Source organism: Mesoplodon mirus (genome assembly GCF_964341445.2).
Source record: "Mesoplodon mirus genome assembly, chromosome: 12".
NCBI lineage: Eukaryota > Metazoa > Chordata > Mammalia > Artiodactyla > Ziphiidae > Mesoplodon > Mesoplodon mirus.
Window position 1 is genome coordinate 93,509,525 of NC_138988.1, and position 16,529 is coordinate 93,526,053.

At 41.7% G+C, this 16,529-nt stretch overlaps 1 long non-coding RNA gene across 2 annotated transcripts in view; it reads right to left on the reverse strand.

The window, feature by feature from the left end:
• Nucleotides 1-5,728: 5,728 nt before the first annotated feature.
• LOC309813744 overlaps nt 5,729-16,529 on the reverse strand; it is a 38,884-nt gene continuing 28,083 nt past the window's right edge. The window contains exons 3-4 of one of the 2 annotated variants that reach the window (XR_014295541.1): nt 13,988-14,149; nt 5,729-6,261 (exon numbers count right to left, since the gene is read on the reverse strand). This is a non-coding gene — a long non-coding RNA (uncharacterized lncRNA). Of the gene's footprint in view, nt 6,262-13,987; nt 14,150-15,307; nt 15,528-16,529 lie in introns of those variants that run through there. The other variant, XR_014295542.1, reaches the window with a different exon arrangement.

A 16,529-nucleotide genomic window follows, 5' to 3' on the forward strand; every position in this document is an offset into this window, starting at 1 on the left:
TCCCCAACTGTAAAGTAATTTGCTCTTTAAAATGTTCCCAGTCCTTGATTCTTAATGGTGGCTGTTATGTGTTCATAATAATTATATAATGGTAAGACGACTTTTACCAAAATGCATCAGGTTTTGTTGGGCTTATTACACCAAGTAATAAGATCTCTCCCCAGTATTAAATTGTTTTCTGATACTTTCTAGATAATGCACTTTAAGAAATGTTTAAAGCTAACAATGTATAAACTCATGGCATGTAATTTTCCTCGATTTCCAGATCATTAGAGGGCTTATGAAACGTGTCTGGGGTTTCCATGAAGGCATCGTCTTTTTTTTTCTCCTCTTGCCATTTCTCAACTTGCAGAGAGCTGTACATTTTTTTTTTTGCGCTACGCGGGCTTCTCACCGCTGTGGCCTCTCCCATTGCGGAGCACAGGCTCCGGACGCGCAGGCCCAGCAGCCATGGCTCACGGGCCCAGCCGCTCCGTGACACGTGGGATCTTCCCGGACCGGGGCACGAACCCGTGTCCCCTGCATCGGCAGGCGGACTCTCAACCACTGCGCCACCAGGGAAGCCCAAGCTGTACATTTTAATACGTTTTCTTCCCCACTCTCCCCCCATGTATTCCTAAGCGAAAATATGCACATCAGTGCACGAACATCACATAAATTGATTACTGAAGCTTATGAAGGTTAGCTTAGTAGATGAGATATTCATTCTCTCTCTCCTACCTGCAAAACAAGACTCCTGATCTATCAGTTTCATAAATCATTCTCCAACTAGTCCGTGACAGACAAAAATCAAAGAACAAGTTAGCACTGAACCGATTACAGCTTAGAAATCGGACGACAGCAGGCCCCATTGTTTCTTCTAGAATGTACCCCGAACGGGTACACTGCAGTGCATGGGCAAGCACGCCCATCCTTGTTGACAGAATTATCTTTAGAAAGGAATGCTTTCCCATTTATAAAACCGGAGAGAGGCAGCATGATGTGTAGGTGGTAGTTCTCAGCCCTGGCTTCAGATCAAAATCACCTGTGGAGCTTTTAAAAATCTGCAGATGCCATGACCTCACTCTAGACCAGTGGTTCTCAGCCTGTGCTGCACATGTGAATCGCCTGGGGAGTTTTTGGAAACTAGGAGGCCTGCCAGGCCGCCCCACCCCAAACCAATTGCATCAGAATCTCTGGGGGTAGGGCCTAGAGACAGAGGCATTGCTTAATCAGTCGTCCAGGTGATTTGAATATATAGCCAGGCCCGAGAACAACGCCCCCCTCCAGGTGGACTGAATTCACTTATTCATTTAACGAATAAGTACTGGCTGCTCCTATATGCCAGGCCTTGCTGGCAACATAGCACTTAAGGAAATAAACGCTCCCTGCTCTCCTGGGCTTAGAAATCTGAGTCCACATCTTCACGGGTGGGGCTAGGCATCTGAAATTTCTATAAACTGATCAACCAAGATTGAGAATCGGGGAGTAGTAGAAGGGGCAAGGAGTCCAATAGCCGTGCTTGAATCTCGGTTCCTCTGCTTACTGGCTGTTTGATCTGGGGTAAATTATATAACTGTTCTAAGCCTCCGCTTCCTTTAAAATGATGAAAAGCAAATCTTCCACTCTAATGCTGTTACGAGTTTTAAATGAAAAAAAAATCGATAGAAATCTTGATGCAGTAGCTGGTACCTACTAGGCATCCAGTCAATGTTAGTTTTCTTTTTTCCTCGTCCCTTTCATTTCTCCCATTGTCCTTAAAGCAATATATGTGCTAAGTACGTATGATGTACAATTGAAATACCAGACACTGGCCCTGGCTTTCCAGGAGTTACGGTGTAATAAACAGTTAAAGATTGGCCACATCATACCTAAGCTATTCCTAGGTGTGTGCTATCAGCCACTTTTATTGCTTCAGGGTTTCTGAATGGAGAGAAATAATCACTGAGAATCAGGAGCCAGAGGTTTCCTGAAGAGGAAGAATTTAAGAGGGGGGTTTAAAGGTGTGTACGTTTTGTCAGCAGAAGAGCAGGGGCGGGGCGGTATTGCAGGCTGAGGAAACAGCATAGCCAAGGTAACTTCGAAATAATACCTGAAGGTAGGTCATATGTAAAAACAATATATATATCTTTCAAACATTATTTGACACGTGGCTATACATGTCATTGATCAAGAAAGTGGAGTTTACCTTGTTATCAGTGTGTGTATGTGAATAAAAATGTACACGTCTTACATGTTTAAGAACATGTATGAGGTTTATGTTTTTAATGAGAAATGCATTTGTTTTACATGCATATTCCTGAGTATGTTATTTAGGAAAAGACTGCATGCATCTATCTATCTTTCATTGCATTCTCCTGGGGGGTATCGGCAGGCCTTATCAGAAATAACTCACTAGCCTCATAAATAACAAGGAAGTTTTCCTTAGCACGAAGAACAAAGAACTGAATCAAGATGACACCATCTTCCTTGTAATGAATTTTCACTCAGGTGAACATTTAAGTCCTGTTGGAGGTTGGTCCAGAATGGTTAGCCCCTGATCAATTGTAAACGGCCAAGAAAGTGAATTTGCTTAAAAGCAAGCCAGTCTAGCGAGCACCAGCGAGCAGCAGTCGCCTCCGCAGGGCAGCCCGGCATTCGGTTCCAGCCTCCGCTGCAAGGTCTGGGCCTCCAGCAGGCTCTGCGGACTGTGGCTGACAGCGTATCCCTCCTCTGTTGAGATTACTTGGAATGACCTACTTTGAAAATGGTGTAAACTCGGCCGAGTGTCTAGGAGTTGGGGGAGCGAACAGGCCTGCCCAGAGGGCTTCTGGCAGAAAAGAGCAGGCTCTCTCTCGGGGGCCCCTCCAGGAGCCGTGTGTATGGTTTTGTTTAGGTGGGTAGTTGCTCTTTTTTTTTTTTTTTTTGTTCCCAGGGCCTTGGCTGTTACAATTCATCTCTGTGCTCTCAGAGTACCGGCTATTGATTGGCTGGGCCAGCTGTTACATCAGAGAAAGGCAGCCAGTCAGAGCAGGACTCTGCCTGTCTCCCTGCTGCAAACAGCTGAAGTTGTAATAAACAGGAACTCCAGGTTCAGCCTGGCACTGCTCTTTCCAGGGCAAAGCCTGGAGGAATACGAGGACTCAAAGCTGAATCACAGGTCAGGGACTTCCTGAGGCCTCTACCCTGGTCCCCAGGTGGAGCACTGACTAAGCCTCCCTTCCACCCACGTTCATTTTTTCCTCTGAGTATCTGACTTTTAAGGCCAACATGGATGTCTGTGGGGCGTGGGAAAGGGAGAAACCAGAGGAAAGGGGGCAGAAATGTTGGCGATTACACGATTCGACCACTTTAAGTGATGACTCTAGATAATCCCTTTTTTCTTTACCTTCAGGACCGTCTGCTTAAAAAAAGGGAGGCCAGCTTTGAATCTAGGGAAATTATCTGCACTTGTAAATCAGCTTAAAAATGAGTTTTTTATTTTCCAAAGGAGCTGCTCTGAATTCAGAATAAGTAACTTCCAAATGTTTACCATCTGATAAGACTCTTCTTAAGATGAAATATTTGTTTATACACAAATGAAGAGAATGGGAGCTGGCTTATCAACTTTTCCCTCAGGAAAAGCATGATGATTTCTCTTTGTTGAATCAGCTTGGGCTATTATCAAATATGAAGGAAGAGAGAATTTTGACTTTAACCCTTATATTTGAACCTAAAATGGAATAATCGGTATTTATCTGAAAACACTATTTAAAATTATATGCATATAACAATTCTGACCTACTGCTCAGAGTGCTTCTCTCCTTATTTATTTGTGGGTTTTTGTTTTGTTTTGTTTTGTTTTTGCGGTACGAGGGCCTCTCACCGTTGTGGCCTCTCCCGTTGCGGAGCACAGGCTCCGGACGCGCAGGCTCAGCGGCCATGGCTCACGGGCCCAGCCTCTCCGCGGCATGTGGGATCTTCCCGGACCGGGGCACGAACCTGTGTCCCCTGCCTCGGCAGGCGGACTCCCAACCACTGCGACACCAGGGAAGCCCTATCTGTGTTTTTTTAAGCTGTAAAGATACTTTGTTTCCATGATTTTCTACCCTGAAGTCCTCTCAATTGCCAAGGACGCCTGTGAAATCCACCCCCTTCAGTTTCACCCCAATATTCTGGTCGTTCTCAGACCTTGGTTTATGGAATACAATCCACTGGGGACCAGAGAAATTTTCCTAAAAGAAAGACTGAGCAAAATGTTAAATATGGAATTATCACTCCAAAATGCATGCATGATTCTTCACATAAATTCATAGTTGGTGGCACATTGGTTAATGTTGGCAAAAGGTACTATAAAGGTTTTAAAATAGGGAAACACGAGCAAATTTTTTAACTCTCCTGCAGTGTATGGGATCTTCCACGCCATATAGACTCCGTGTTGTTGGTACTGCCCCTCTCCCACTTGTTCAGTGGACAGATTGCACGGGGGAAAGGAGAAAAAAAGGGGGAAAGTGATAGAATTAGAACACGAGTTTGACACACAAATTGCTGGCTGTACTCACGATATGGGACAGAGCTTTACATCATCTCTGGCAAACCATCATCCCTTTCTTCAGTCTAACTCCTTGGGGACTTCTGTCTGACAGATGTAGGAATAGAGGCTGTAGGGGAGCTGACAATTTTTTATCAGCAGGATCACTCACATAGACCTCACCCTGCAGTGGGTATTACTTTTAAAAGCTGACAAAGGTTGTTGTGCCCAAGAGTTGATGGCCGCTGAGCAAAAAAGACCCAGACTCCTCTGTGGGACAACAGGTGTTGGAGGGGAGGATCAAACCCTAGGCTGAGAATAGCCTTTTGGATTCAGGAATAGAGCCAAGTGCTGAGAAAGAGACAAGAATCTGCAATGGAAGACAGAGTTAGGAGGCCACGTGTCTGTTTGTGTCCTAACCTGGAAAGCAGTCATAATGATGGAGACAGGGCTCGGTAGGCAGGTTAACCAGATGGAATGGAGAAGGCTAATGGGATTGAGTAGATATGTTCCTATTTTTTTCCCCAAAGAATAGAAAGTGGCTTCTGTTTTAGTTTTACAGTCCAAGTAAAACATTGCAAGCTTTGTGATGTTATTGTTCGTTGTTAACTAATAGTCATTAACTTATTAAACACCTGGATGCACGTGATGCTGTGTGATGTGTCACTCCAAAGAGTTTGGTAGCCCTAAAGGAATTTGTAGAAGCAAACCAAAAGCGAAGGCTGTTCATTGGAGCACCACATCTTCCTCCTGCTTTCCCCCGTGAAGTTTTGTAGATGTTTCTATTTAGAACAGCTATTTTAGCTTTCACTAGATTAGCTACAAGAATCATGAATACAAAGAGGAAGAGAAGAAGGGTAATAAGGTAGGGGTGAAGGCTTGGATTCCAGGACAAACTATGGGATGCTTGAGCATCTCACATACTGTACCCATCCTATGTGCCAGATGAAGAGACCACCCACCTACGGCTGAAAATTCCTTAGCTTCTATTTTCCTTCTGTCCTGAAGTTTTTCAAAATTTTGAGGAAAGATGATGGGGCCAGAGGTGTGCAGACGGCCTGCCACGGTCCCCTCTGGGGTCCAGGCTGTTTGGCCTGCTCGCTGACTCTACCCTCCACGCCATCCTACACATCACCTATTTAAAGAACCACACTGAACTGAGTGATAGTAAAAGGAAATATTGTAAGACAGATATAAAAGGAAAAATTTGTCACTGAAGATCATAGTGATTGGATAAGAGCAGGACTTGGGAAGGAACATCACATCAGCTCTAGGGGAAGGCTTCAATTCAGATGAAAACACTGTGATTAGGAAGAAACTGATTCTCACTGAATATCTGGGGTGCAAATTTTGTGAAGCCTTCCAAAGAAATAGACAAACAGACTGGAAGCATGTTTGGGGAAATGACTGTGATCAGATTTTGCTTTATCATCTTCTGTACAGGGAAGCTCATTAGTAAGCAGACAACGTTATCGTTGTCAAATTTTCCCTGGGTTGTACAAGAACAATATCTCCTGATATGGAGCTCGCAGGAATATGCATAAGGGCAGGTAGGAATCTATACCCAGTGCAAAGAAATAAGAACACAGTGGTGCAAGGTCTCATTCACAAAGAGAAGCAGGTAATGGTGTACAAATATCAATTCATGCTTGGTAGGGACTTCACATTTGCTGGTACCAGAGCTATGGTTTAGCGAGGAATTCTCTTTAGTTCCGTGATCGTCAGTGGGGAAAACCGATCTATACGTTACAAATATCTAAACGGCATCATTGTGGGAAGAATGTTCATTTCATCTGGGAGGGAATAAAAAATAAACATTAAGCCTGGTCACCAGGTACCAGAGCTGCAAGAAAGTGATTTTCCTCTTTTGATTCTACGCTGAGTCCTGCTGGCAGCCTGCATCAAGATGAAATTAGCAACACACTAACTACTCAGATGGAACTTAGCATCTAAAAAAAGCTCACATTGTGCTTTAAACCGTCTATTACAAAATAATAGAAGTCATGAGGTTCAAGTTTGTTTCCGCAGTTTTCTCTGAAACATCTGCGTGACTTTTATATGGGGGGTGAATGTATATTCCACGTGGATCTTGGTCAACTGAAAATGCGGTTGAAGAGCTAGCGGTTTCATACTTAAGGCTCACTCCCCACACCGCCAGCCCTATCACACATACATGCTTTCCTCTTTGCAAGCCCTCCAGAAATGTTTTTTTAAAAAATAAGAAACCCCTTTTATGTTCACATTCACTGTCATTATTATTATTTACTGTGTCTGAACAGTGTGACGCATTCCGGCTAAAAGCCCCCTGGAGAATAGAGGAGGAAGGCTAAGAAGCAAATTCCATTCAATAAATTACCATTGAGTACTTACTATGTTTGGCGTTATGAGGCCAGGATCCCTGAAGAGCATGCAATCCGGCAGACTACATAGGGCAGATACACTAATAACTGTACATCAGGGCAGAGTAGGGGAGGTGTCTTAACCAAAGTTGCTAAAAACCTGGAGGAGTGGGTAGACCGCCGTTTGAAAAGGCTCGGCAGAGGTTTCGGAGGGAAGGTGGTAAAGGGGGCAAAAGGCTGTGTAAGCCAGATGCCAGCTGGGCCCTCCCTGCCGTTAAGCTCTAGGTTGGACAGGCCTGAATCCCCACTTCAGGCCTCCTGGAAAACCCAGCCCTCACAGCCCCCATGTGCCCATTGTCTGCTCCGCTGGGAATCATTCACCATTCATTCATTCCCTCCACCGAAACCCCGCCTCTTTTCTTGATTTCCACTAAAAACCACTTACACAAGCCTTTCTGAGATGCCATTGTTACTGAAGGGTTTGGAGAGACGGATTACAGCCCAATGATGTATACATCTTAACACTGAACATTAGTCATCCCTGTTTTAAAAAATCCTTCAGGAGCCCTGCCATGTTGCTCATTCATTCTCCCTTTTGCTGCCTCTCTTTTGCCGGGCGGAGGGGGGGCGGAGCAAAAAAATCCAAATTCCATTCATTTTCATAAACACAGAATTTCATCCCATATTGTAGGTTACACTCTTCCTTTACCCTGGGAACTGGGACCTACTTTTCCTAACAAATGACCCACTGACGTATTATTTTCTTAAACACTGTTTTGCTCCAAGATAAATTCCGGTTGGTATCACTTTATTTTTAACATGGGACAATGATCATTTTTCAAGGCAGTGCTGGAAGGTGAGGATATTTCATAGGGTCATAGATGAGAAGACTTAGATGAATTCCTAGAGATTTTTCAAATACCCATCCCTCATTTTACAAATAAGAAAACTGAGACTCAGCCTTGCTCAAGCCCGTGGACTTATTAGTGGAGAACTGTGCCAGTTTAGTGCTTTCTCCCTGAGAGTGAAGATTTGCAGGTGAAGGTATAAGGTTGGAAAACAAGGCCTTTATTATAGCAGGTGCTGCTAGGGATGTTGCTGGGGGGCAGAAGTACTCAGTCTTCACTAAGATGTGAGTATAGTAAAAGTAGCGTTTTGATTTCCTTGTAAGTGACCTCGCAAGCCACCCTACCCCCCTGGCCAATAGGAACAACCTAGACTTTTCAAATAACAATATCTCCCTTAAGGTCATAACAGTATTTTTGATTGGTTTGGAGCCTGGAATATTGAGCCAGATTGCTAGGTTAACAGTCTCACCTCTGGCATGTATTCTCTAGGTAACCTTGGCAAGTTTTTTTATGCCTCAGTTATGTCATCTGTAAAATGGGGGATAATAATAGAGCTGCTTCCTGTGGTTATACAGAGGCTAATATCTCTAAGTGCTTGCAGTAGCGCTTTGGGCATAATACATGCTACATAAATATAAGCTACTTAATATTATTCAAAGAATTTTCTTTTTAGTACTTTTCATATGTGAAGAACTCACTGTAATTATTATAAATAAATATGTTAAAATTGTGCTTTCAAATGTCAAGAGTAAAAGCATGACCTCTAAATAGAAGGACATTTCAACCTACTTCTCAGGAGTTAAATAAAAGATACTAAAAAACATAAACAAACAAAAAAACCCAATATCTCAGTCTCTTCTAGTTTGGTTGCCTTGAAGTTTAAACACTGTCAATTCAAATTTCGACTCCCCATCAGCGTGGGCTGACTAGACACTACAAGCAAATACTGTCTTAGGAAAGGCCTGTCAGGTTCTTATGGCAGAAGAGGAGGGTCCTTTGGACTGTTGCTGTTCTGGAACATGGTAAAACTGAGCTGACCACAAAGGTGCAGCTAGTTCAGTCTGGCCTTCTGAGGGTGATATGCTGGCACCTGACCCCTAGAGCACATGACCCTTGGCTGAAAACTTCAGCCATAATGGCCTCTTTGTCCCAAACCTAGGTCTTTGAGACCTTTGAGACATTCAGATAATATGGTGAATACAAACGACCGTGGGATCAAGGGCTGTTTCCCTGGAGCAGAGTGTCAAGGTTACTGCAGGTCTTGAAGAGAACTCCAGCCTTGGACTCAGAGCCCCATACCATTTGGATAACAGTGATAGCTTGGAGGCAGTGGCAGAGGGTGTGTAAGAGATGAATCCCAGGCAGAACTTCTGGCTCTGCCCCAAGTCCAGCCATAGACATGGTGATTCAATTATCTGTTGGAGTGATCTACCCGGTATCTAACTTCTAAAACTAATTACTTTCATTTTGAGATAACTGTAGATTCACATGCAATTGTAAGAAATAATGCAGAGGTCTTATGTACCCTTTACCCAATTCACTCCTATAGTAACATCTTGCAAAGAAGCAGCACACTGCCACAACCAGGGTGTTAGCATTGCTACAGTCAAGGTACAGGATATTCCTATCAACACAAGGATGGCTCAGACTGGCCTTTTATAGCCACACCAGCTTCTCTCCTACCTCCATTCCCTGCTCAACCCCGCAACCACTAATCAGTTCTCCATTTCTGTAATTTTGTCATTTAAAATACATCATACAAATGGAATACAGTATGTAAACTTTTGGAATTGACTCTTTTAACTCAGCATAATTCTTTGAACATTCATCCAGGTCACTGCCTATATCAGTAGTTTCTTCTTATTATTGCTGAGCAGTATTCCATGATATGGATGTACTGTGGTTTGTTTAACCATTCACCCATTCAAGGACAGTCAAGTTGTTTCCAGGTTTTGGCTATTGCAAATAAAGTTATTATAAACATTCATGGACAGGTTTTGGTGTGAGCGTAAGTTTTCACTTCTCTGGAACGAATGCTGAAGTGCGCAATATCTGGGTCCTACGGTAGTTGCACATTTATTTTTTAAAGCAACTGCAAACTTTTCCAGCATGCCTGCACTATTTGGGGTTACCAGATGTAGGAGTGATCCAATTTCTCTACGTCTTCACCAGCATTTGGTGGTGTCACTATTTTTTATTTTAGTCATTCTGATGTGTAGTGATATCTCATGGCTTTTATTTTCATTTTCCTAATGGCTAATGATGTTGAACATATTTTTCATGTGCTTATTTGCCATCTCTCTTTGGTGAAATGTCTCTTCATGTCTTTTACCCATTTTCTAATTGGATTATTTGGTATTTTTACTGTTGAGTTTTCCAAGTTCTTTATATATTCTAGATACGAGTCCTTTGCTGGATATGTGGTTTGCAGATATTTTCTCCCAAGTCTGTATCATGTTTTTTTATCCTTCTAACAGGGTCTTTCACAGAGCAAACTTTCAAATTTTGATGAAGTCTAATTTATCAGTTTTTCCTTTTATGAATCATACTTTGGCATCAAGTCTAAGAGTTCTTTGTCTAGCCCTGGATTCCAAAGATATTCTCCTGTTTTTTGTTTTTGTTTTTTCTGAAAGTATATAGGTTTCTGTTTTATTTGGTTATATTGTATTTTCATTTTGAGTTAATAAATTGTTGTGTAAGGTCAAGGTTCAATTTTTTTGTCTATAAATGTCCAGCCGTTCTAGCACTATTTATTGTAAAAGTCGTGGAGGTTCCTGCAGAGTTGGAATCTAAACTGTATAGCACTTAGTGAAGTGATTACATCTAAGGACCTCCAGAAGCATGGAACATCTGGGCGTGCCCTGTGTCCGAACATGTGTGCACACAGTTCTTCTTTGTATATGAGGATGGTTAGGTAGGCGATGCCAACGTAATACTCAGGACCCCGAGATACAGAAGGAAATCATGCATGTGATCAGAACTCAGGTTTACACAAACTGAGGGGGCCCCAGCCCCTATAACATCCCCCACTCTCCAGGATCCATCTACCCTCATAAAAGGGCTCAGGAACAGCAGGTGAGGCTACCCCAAGAAATCAAGGATCCATTACCAAGGGGCAGGAAAATGATAGAAGAGGTACTCCGTGGTGGATATTGACCCAGGAACCACTCCACATTTGGACGGCCCAGATTGACTCCCCACCCCTGATTTTCCCAGTTGACTTAACCCTGTTTGTAAATAAAACAATAAAACTACTTTATGTTCTTTAGTTGTGAGGCAGCAAGAAAAAATGGGAAAGAGAAGTGGCTTCTCAGGACAGCTTCAGCAAGTGCCAGTGAATCCAACCCAATTATTTGGAGTGAGAAAAATAATTCGTCAAGTAGTTAAGCATCCTTTCCAAAGTCTTGCAGAAACCTTGCACTTTTCTGCTCTTGGCACTTAGCAACATTCCAGTTTCTTAACTCTGGAGTCTCAGTCTTCTCCTCTCCCTTCTCCTCCTCCCCTTCTTCTTCTTCCTTTTATTCCTTCTCCTTCTTCATCTTTCCTCCACTGACTCACTTTTGTACCACTGTAAAAAATCAATTGGGGGCTTCCCTGGTGGCGCAGTGGTTGAGAGTCCGCCTGCCGATGCAGGGGACACGGGTTCGTGCCCCAGTCTGGGAAGATCCCACATGCCGCGGAGCGGCTGGGCCCGTGAGCCATGGCCACTGAGCCTGCGCGTCCGGAGCCTGTGCTCCGCAACGGGAGAGGCCGCAACAGTGAGAGGCCCGCGTACCGCAAAAAAAAAAAAAAAAAAAATCAATTGGGCAAGTGTGTGCATCTATCTCTCGGTTTTCTGGCCTACTAATACAGTGGATTATATTGATTAATTCCCAAATATTGAATAAGACTTGTATCCCTGGACTAAACCCTACTTAGCTATGGTGTATAATTCTTTGTCTATACTGTTGAATTCTATTTGCTAATATTTTGTTAAAGATTTTTGCATCATTATTCACAAGAAATATTGGTCTGCAGTTTTCTTATTTTGTCCCGTCTTTGTTTGGTATGAGGATAATATTAGCTTCATAAAATGAGCTGGAAAGGATCTCTCCTTTTCTTTTCCTCTAAGAGATTGTGTAGAATTGGTATTAACTCTTCCTTAAACGTTTTGCAGAATTTTTCCAGTAAAACCCTCTGGGCTAGGAGATCTCTTTTGGAGGAATTTTTAAAAATTACAAATTCAGTTTCCTTAATGGAAAAGGAAATTATCTGTTTCATATTTGGTGAGTCGTTGTAGCTTGTGCTTTTGAAGAATTGGTCCATTTCATCTGTGTTGTCAAATTTATGTAAGTTTTTTTATATAGTATTCCCTTAATATCTTTTTGATGTTTGTAGTGATGTCTTTTATTTCATTCCTGATATTAGTCATTTGTGTCTTCTCTTCTTTTTCTTTGTCAGTCTTGGTAGAAGTTTGTCAATTTTATCGATCTTTTTGAAGAGCCAGGGTTTGTGTCATTGATTTTCTCCGTTGTCTTTCCTGTTTTCATTTTAATTGATTTCTGCTCTCATCCTCATTGTTTCCTTTCTTCTGCTTGCTTTGGGTTTATTTGCTCCTCTTTTTCTACATTATTGTGGTGGGATCTTAGATTATTGATTTAGGACTTTGCCCCTTTTCTAATGTATGCCTTTGGTGCTACAAATGTCCCTCTCAGCCCTACTTTTAACAGCATCCACCATTTTGCTATGCTGAATTTTAATTTTCATTCAGTTTGATGTATTAATTTCTCTTGAGATTTTCTCTTTGGCCCTTGAATTATTTAGAACTATGATGTTTAGTTTGCAAATGCTGGGAGATTATTTTTTATTATCTTTCAATTATCAAGTTCTAGTTTAATTCCACTGTGGTTAAAGAACATATACTATATGATTTCAATTCTTTTAAAATTGTTGAAGGTTTTTTTTTTTTTTCATGGCCCAGGATATGGTTTATGTTGACATGCATTCAGTGGACACTTGAAAAGCATGTGTATTCTATTGTTGTTGGATGCAGTGTTCGGTAAATACCAGTTAGATCTTATTATTTGATGGTATTGTTGAGTTCTTATATATCCTTGCTGATTTTCTCCCTGCCTGTTCTACCAGTTGTTAAGAAAAGGGTTTGAAGTCTCCAAATATAATTGTGGATAAGTCTAAATACCTTTTCGTTTATACCCAATTTTGCTTGGTACATAGACATTTTGGATTCCTATATAATGTCCCTCTCTGTCTCTGGTAGTTTTCTATGTTCTGAAGTCTGCATTATCTGATGCTAATATACCATCCCTGCTTTCTTTTGATTAATGTTTCCATGATATATCTTTCCTGCTCACTTTACTTTCAACCCACCTAGAGTGATGTTTGAAGTGAACTTATCTTATAGACAGCATATAATCAGGTCATTTAAAAAGATCCTCTCTTCCAATCTCTATTTAGACCATTTACATTTAATGTAATTATTGATATATTCAGACTTAAGTCTGCCATTTCATTTTTGTTTTCCATTTGTTCTCTTTATTTCTTGTTTTCTTTTTTCTGCCTTCCTGTTGGTTATTTTAGAATTCCATTTTGATTTACTTATAGTGTTTTTAAAGCTCGCTGTATAGCTTTTTAAGTGGTTGTTCTAGGTATTATGCTATATATACATAACTTATTACAGTCTATTGGTGTCATCATTTTGCCAGTTCAAGTAAAGTATAGAAACCTTACCTCCCTTTACATCCCTTTACTCTCCCCCTTTAAAAATATAATTTTCTGGCACTTTCCTGGTGGTCCACTGGTTAAGACTCTGTGCTGCCAATGCAGGGGTATCAGTTCGATCCCTGGTTGGGGAACTAAGATCCCACATGCTGTGCGGTGCAGCCAAAAGATAAAAAAACAACAACAAGAACAAAATATATATATAGAACAAGTTGGGAAGAAATATTTGTAACATACATAATAAAAGTTATATATATAGGGCCTCCCTGGTGGCGCAGTGGTTGAGAGTCCGCCTGCCGATGCAGGGGATACGGGTTCGTGCCCCGGTCTGGGAGGATCCCATATGCCGCGGAGCGGCTGGGCCCGTGAGCCATGGCCGCTGGGCCTGCGCATCCGGAGCCTGTGCTCCGCAACGGGAGAGGCCACAACAGTGAGAGGCCCGCATACCGCAAAAAGAAAAAAAAAAGAAAAAAAAAAAAAGTTATATATATATATATTTTTTTTTCTTATTTCCTCTACACATATTTAGAACCAGACAATATTATAACTTTTGCTTCTCCAATCAAACATAATTCAGAAAACTCAAGAGTAGAAGGAAAATCTATTATATTTACCCATATTTTTGCTTACTGGCTCTTTCTTCCTGATGTACTTCCTTTAGCCATTCTTTCAGGGTTGGTCTGCTGGTGACAAATTCTTTTAGTTTTCCTTCATCTGAGAGTGTCTTGATTTCACGAAGGATACTTCTCCTGGATATAGGATTTTTTCTTTTGGCACTTAAAAATATTGTGATACATGATTTCTGATGAGAAATCCACTGTCATTTGAATTGTTTTCCCCTATAGGTATGGTGTTTCTCTTTTGCTGTTTTTCAAGATTTTTTTCATCTTTTGTTTTTAGGAGTTTGACTATCATGTGCCTTAGGGTAGATTACTTTGGATTTATCCTGTTTGGGATTGGCTTAACTTTTTGAATCTATAGGTTTATATCTTTTGTCAAACTTGGGAAGTTTTCAGCCATTATTTTTGGGAGTACTTTCTTCAGTCCTCCCTCTCCTCTCCTGTCTTTACAGAGACATTCTGATGACATGGATGTTAAACCTTTTATTATATAGAACAGGTCCCTGAGGCTCTGTTCATTTTTTATTTCAGCCTATTTTCTTTCTGTTATTTAGATTGGTAATTTCTATTCTATCTTCCAGTTTACTGATTCTTTCCTCTGCCCTCTCTACTCTTCAGCTCATCTACTGAGTCTTTTGCTTTGGTTATTGTATCTTTCTCTTCTAAAATTTCCATTTGTTTCTTCCTGTATCTTCTTTTTGTTTGCTGAGCTTTTATTTTAATGTGTTTCTGTAATTGCTCATATAAGCATTTTTATCATGCTTTAAAATCTTTGTCGACTGATTCTAACATATCTCCCATGTAGCTGTTGCCATCTTTTGATTGTTTTCTTTCATTCAGTTTGAGACCTTCCTGGTTCTTGATATGATGGTGTAGTGGGTTGAATAATGTTCCCCATAAATTCATGTTCACCTGGAACCTCGGAATGTAACCTTATTTGGAAATAGGGTCTTTTCAGATGTAATTGGTTAAGGTGAGGTCATAATGTATTAGGGTGGGCCCTAAATTCAATGACTAGTGTCCTTATAAGAAGGGAACACACAGACACACACATAAGGAAAATAGCCATGTGATGAGAGAGGCAGAGATTGAAGTGATGCAGCTACAAGGAATGGAAGGGGCCATCAGAAACTAGAAAAAGTCAAGGAAGGATTCTTCCCTAGAGACTTCAGGGGAAACATATTCTTGCTGACATCCTGATTTCTGGCTTCTAGCTTCCAGAACTGTGAGTGAATAAATTTCTGTTGTTTAAGCTATCGAATTTGTGATACTTTGTTATGGCAGTCCTAGGGACCTAATACAGCTGGTATGACAAGTAATTTTTATTGAAACCTGGACATTTGGGATATATGTTTTGAGACTTTGGATCTTACTTCAACCTTCTGTTTTGTCTGGCTTCCTCTGACACTGCTCTTGCTGGGGACAGAGTGGTAGACACTGCTTCATTACTGCCAGGTGAGGGTAGAAGTTCAGGTCCCACTCGGCCTTTGTTGACAGTCAAGGGAGGATGCTCTTCATTACTCCTAGGCGTTCTCTGACACCACCCCAGTGGGGAGAGGGAAGAATGCCTTGTTACTTCAGGGTGAGAGTAGTAGTCTGTGCTCCCTATCTGGTCTCGACCAATACTGGAGCTAGGGAGTAGGGGGTCAGGAGGAGGAACTGCCACCCAGCAAGGATGAAATTCCAGCAAAGGGGTTAGGATGTTTTGTTACAGCCTGGTGATTGTGGAAGTCTAGGCCCCCAATTCAGCCTTTGCTGGTGAAGGTGGGGTCGGGTTTTTTTCTGTAATGTTTGATGCTGTAAAGCTCTTATGGTCTAAAAGTTTTCTATCTTTCTAGACTGCCTTTTTCCTGTCTTTAGAGAAAGCAGACCTTTGTTGGGGCCCTTTTTGTCTGTGTTTGTGGATTGCCACCTTCTTCCATTCTGAGTCTGCAATACATGAGACAAAAGGAAAATCCAGGGAACTCACCACTGTGTCTTCTCCCCACTCTCAAGATCCCTAGCTGGTCTACTTTCTTTGCTTCACCTTTTGGACTTTTTACATTTGTTTTGTATATAACATCCAGGATTTTTTAGTTATACGTAGCAGGAAGAATGGGGAAAATACGTCTACTCCATACCCCTAGAAGTAGAAATCCTCTGAGCTCCTAACTTTTTATTTCCTTGACCTCCTCAACTTTCTTCCCATTGTCCTTCATTCTCATTCACTGGCAAAACGCAAACTTTGTAACAGCCTAATTCTCTGCCTTCTTCTATGTTTAGGCAGCTAAGTATGAAGAAGAAAAATTGCACAGTGGAGGGAATTGGTGCACCAAAATTCCATGGTATAAAATTTCCAATTGCCCCCATGCTGCCAGCCATGCCTACTGTGTTTATCATCAGCCCTCTGTTTCTCTCTCCCATTCCTCACACAAGTCACTGAAGCCACCTCCTCCATCCCCTTTCCTAACATCTCACCACCTACCTCACTCTCACCTGCTACCTCATGAAGAAAACGGAAGCCATCAGGTAGGACTGACTCTGCACCTACAATCTT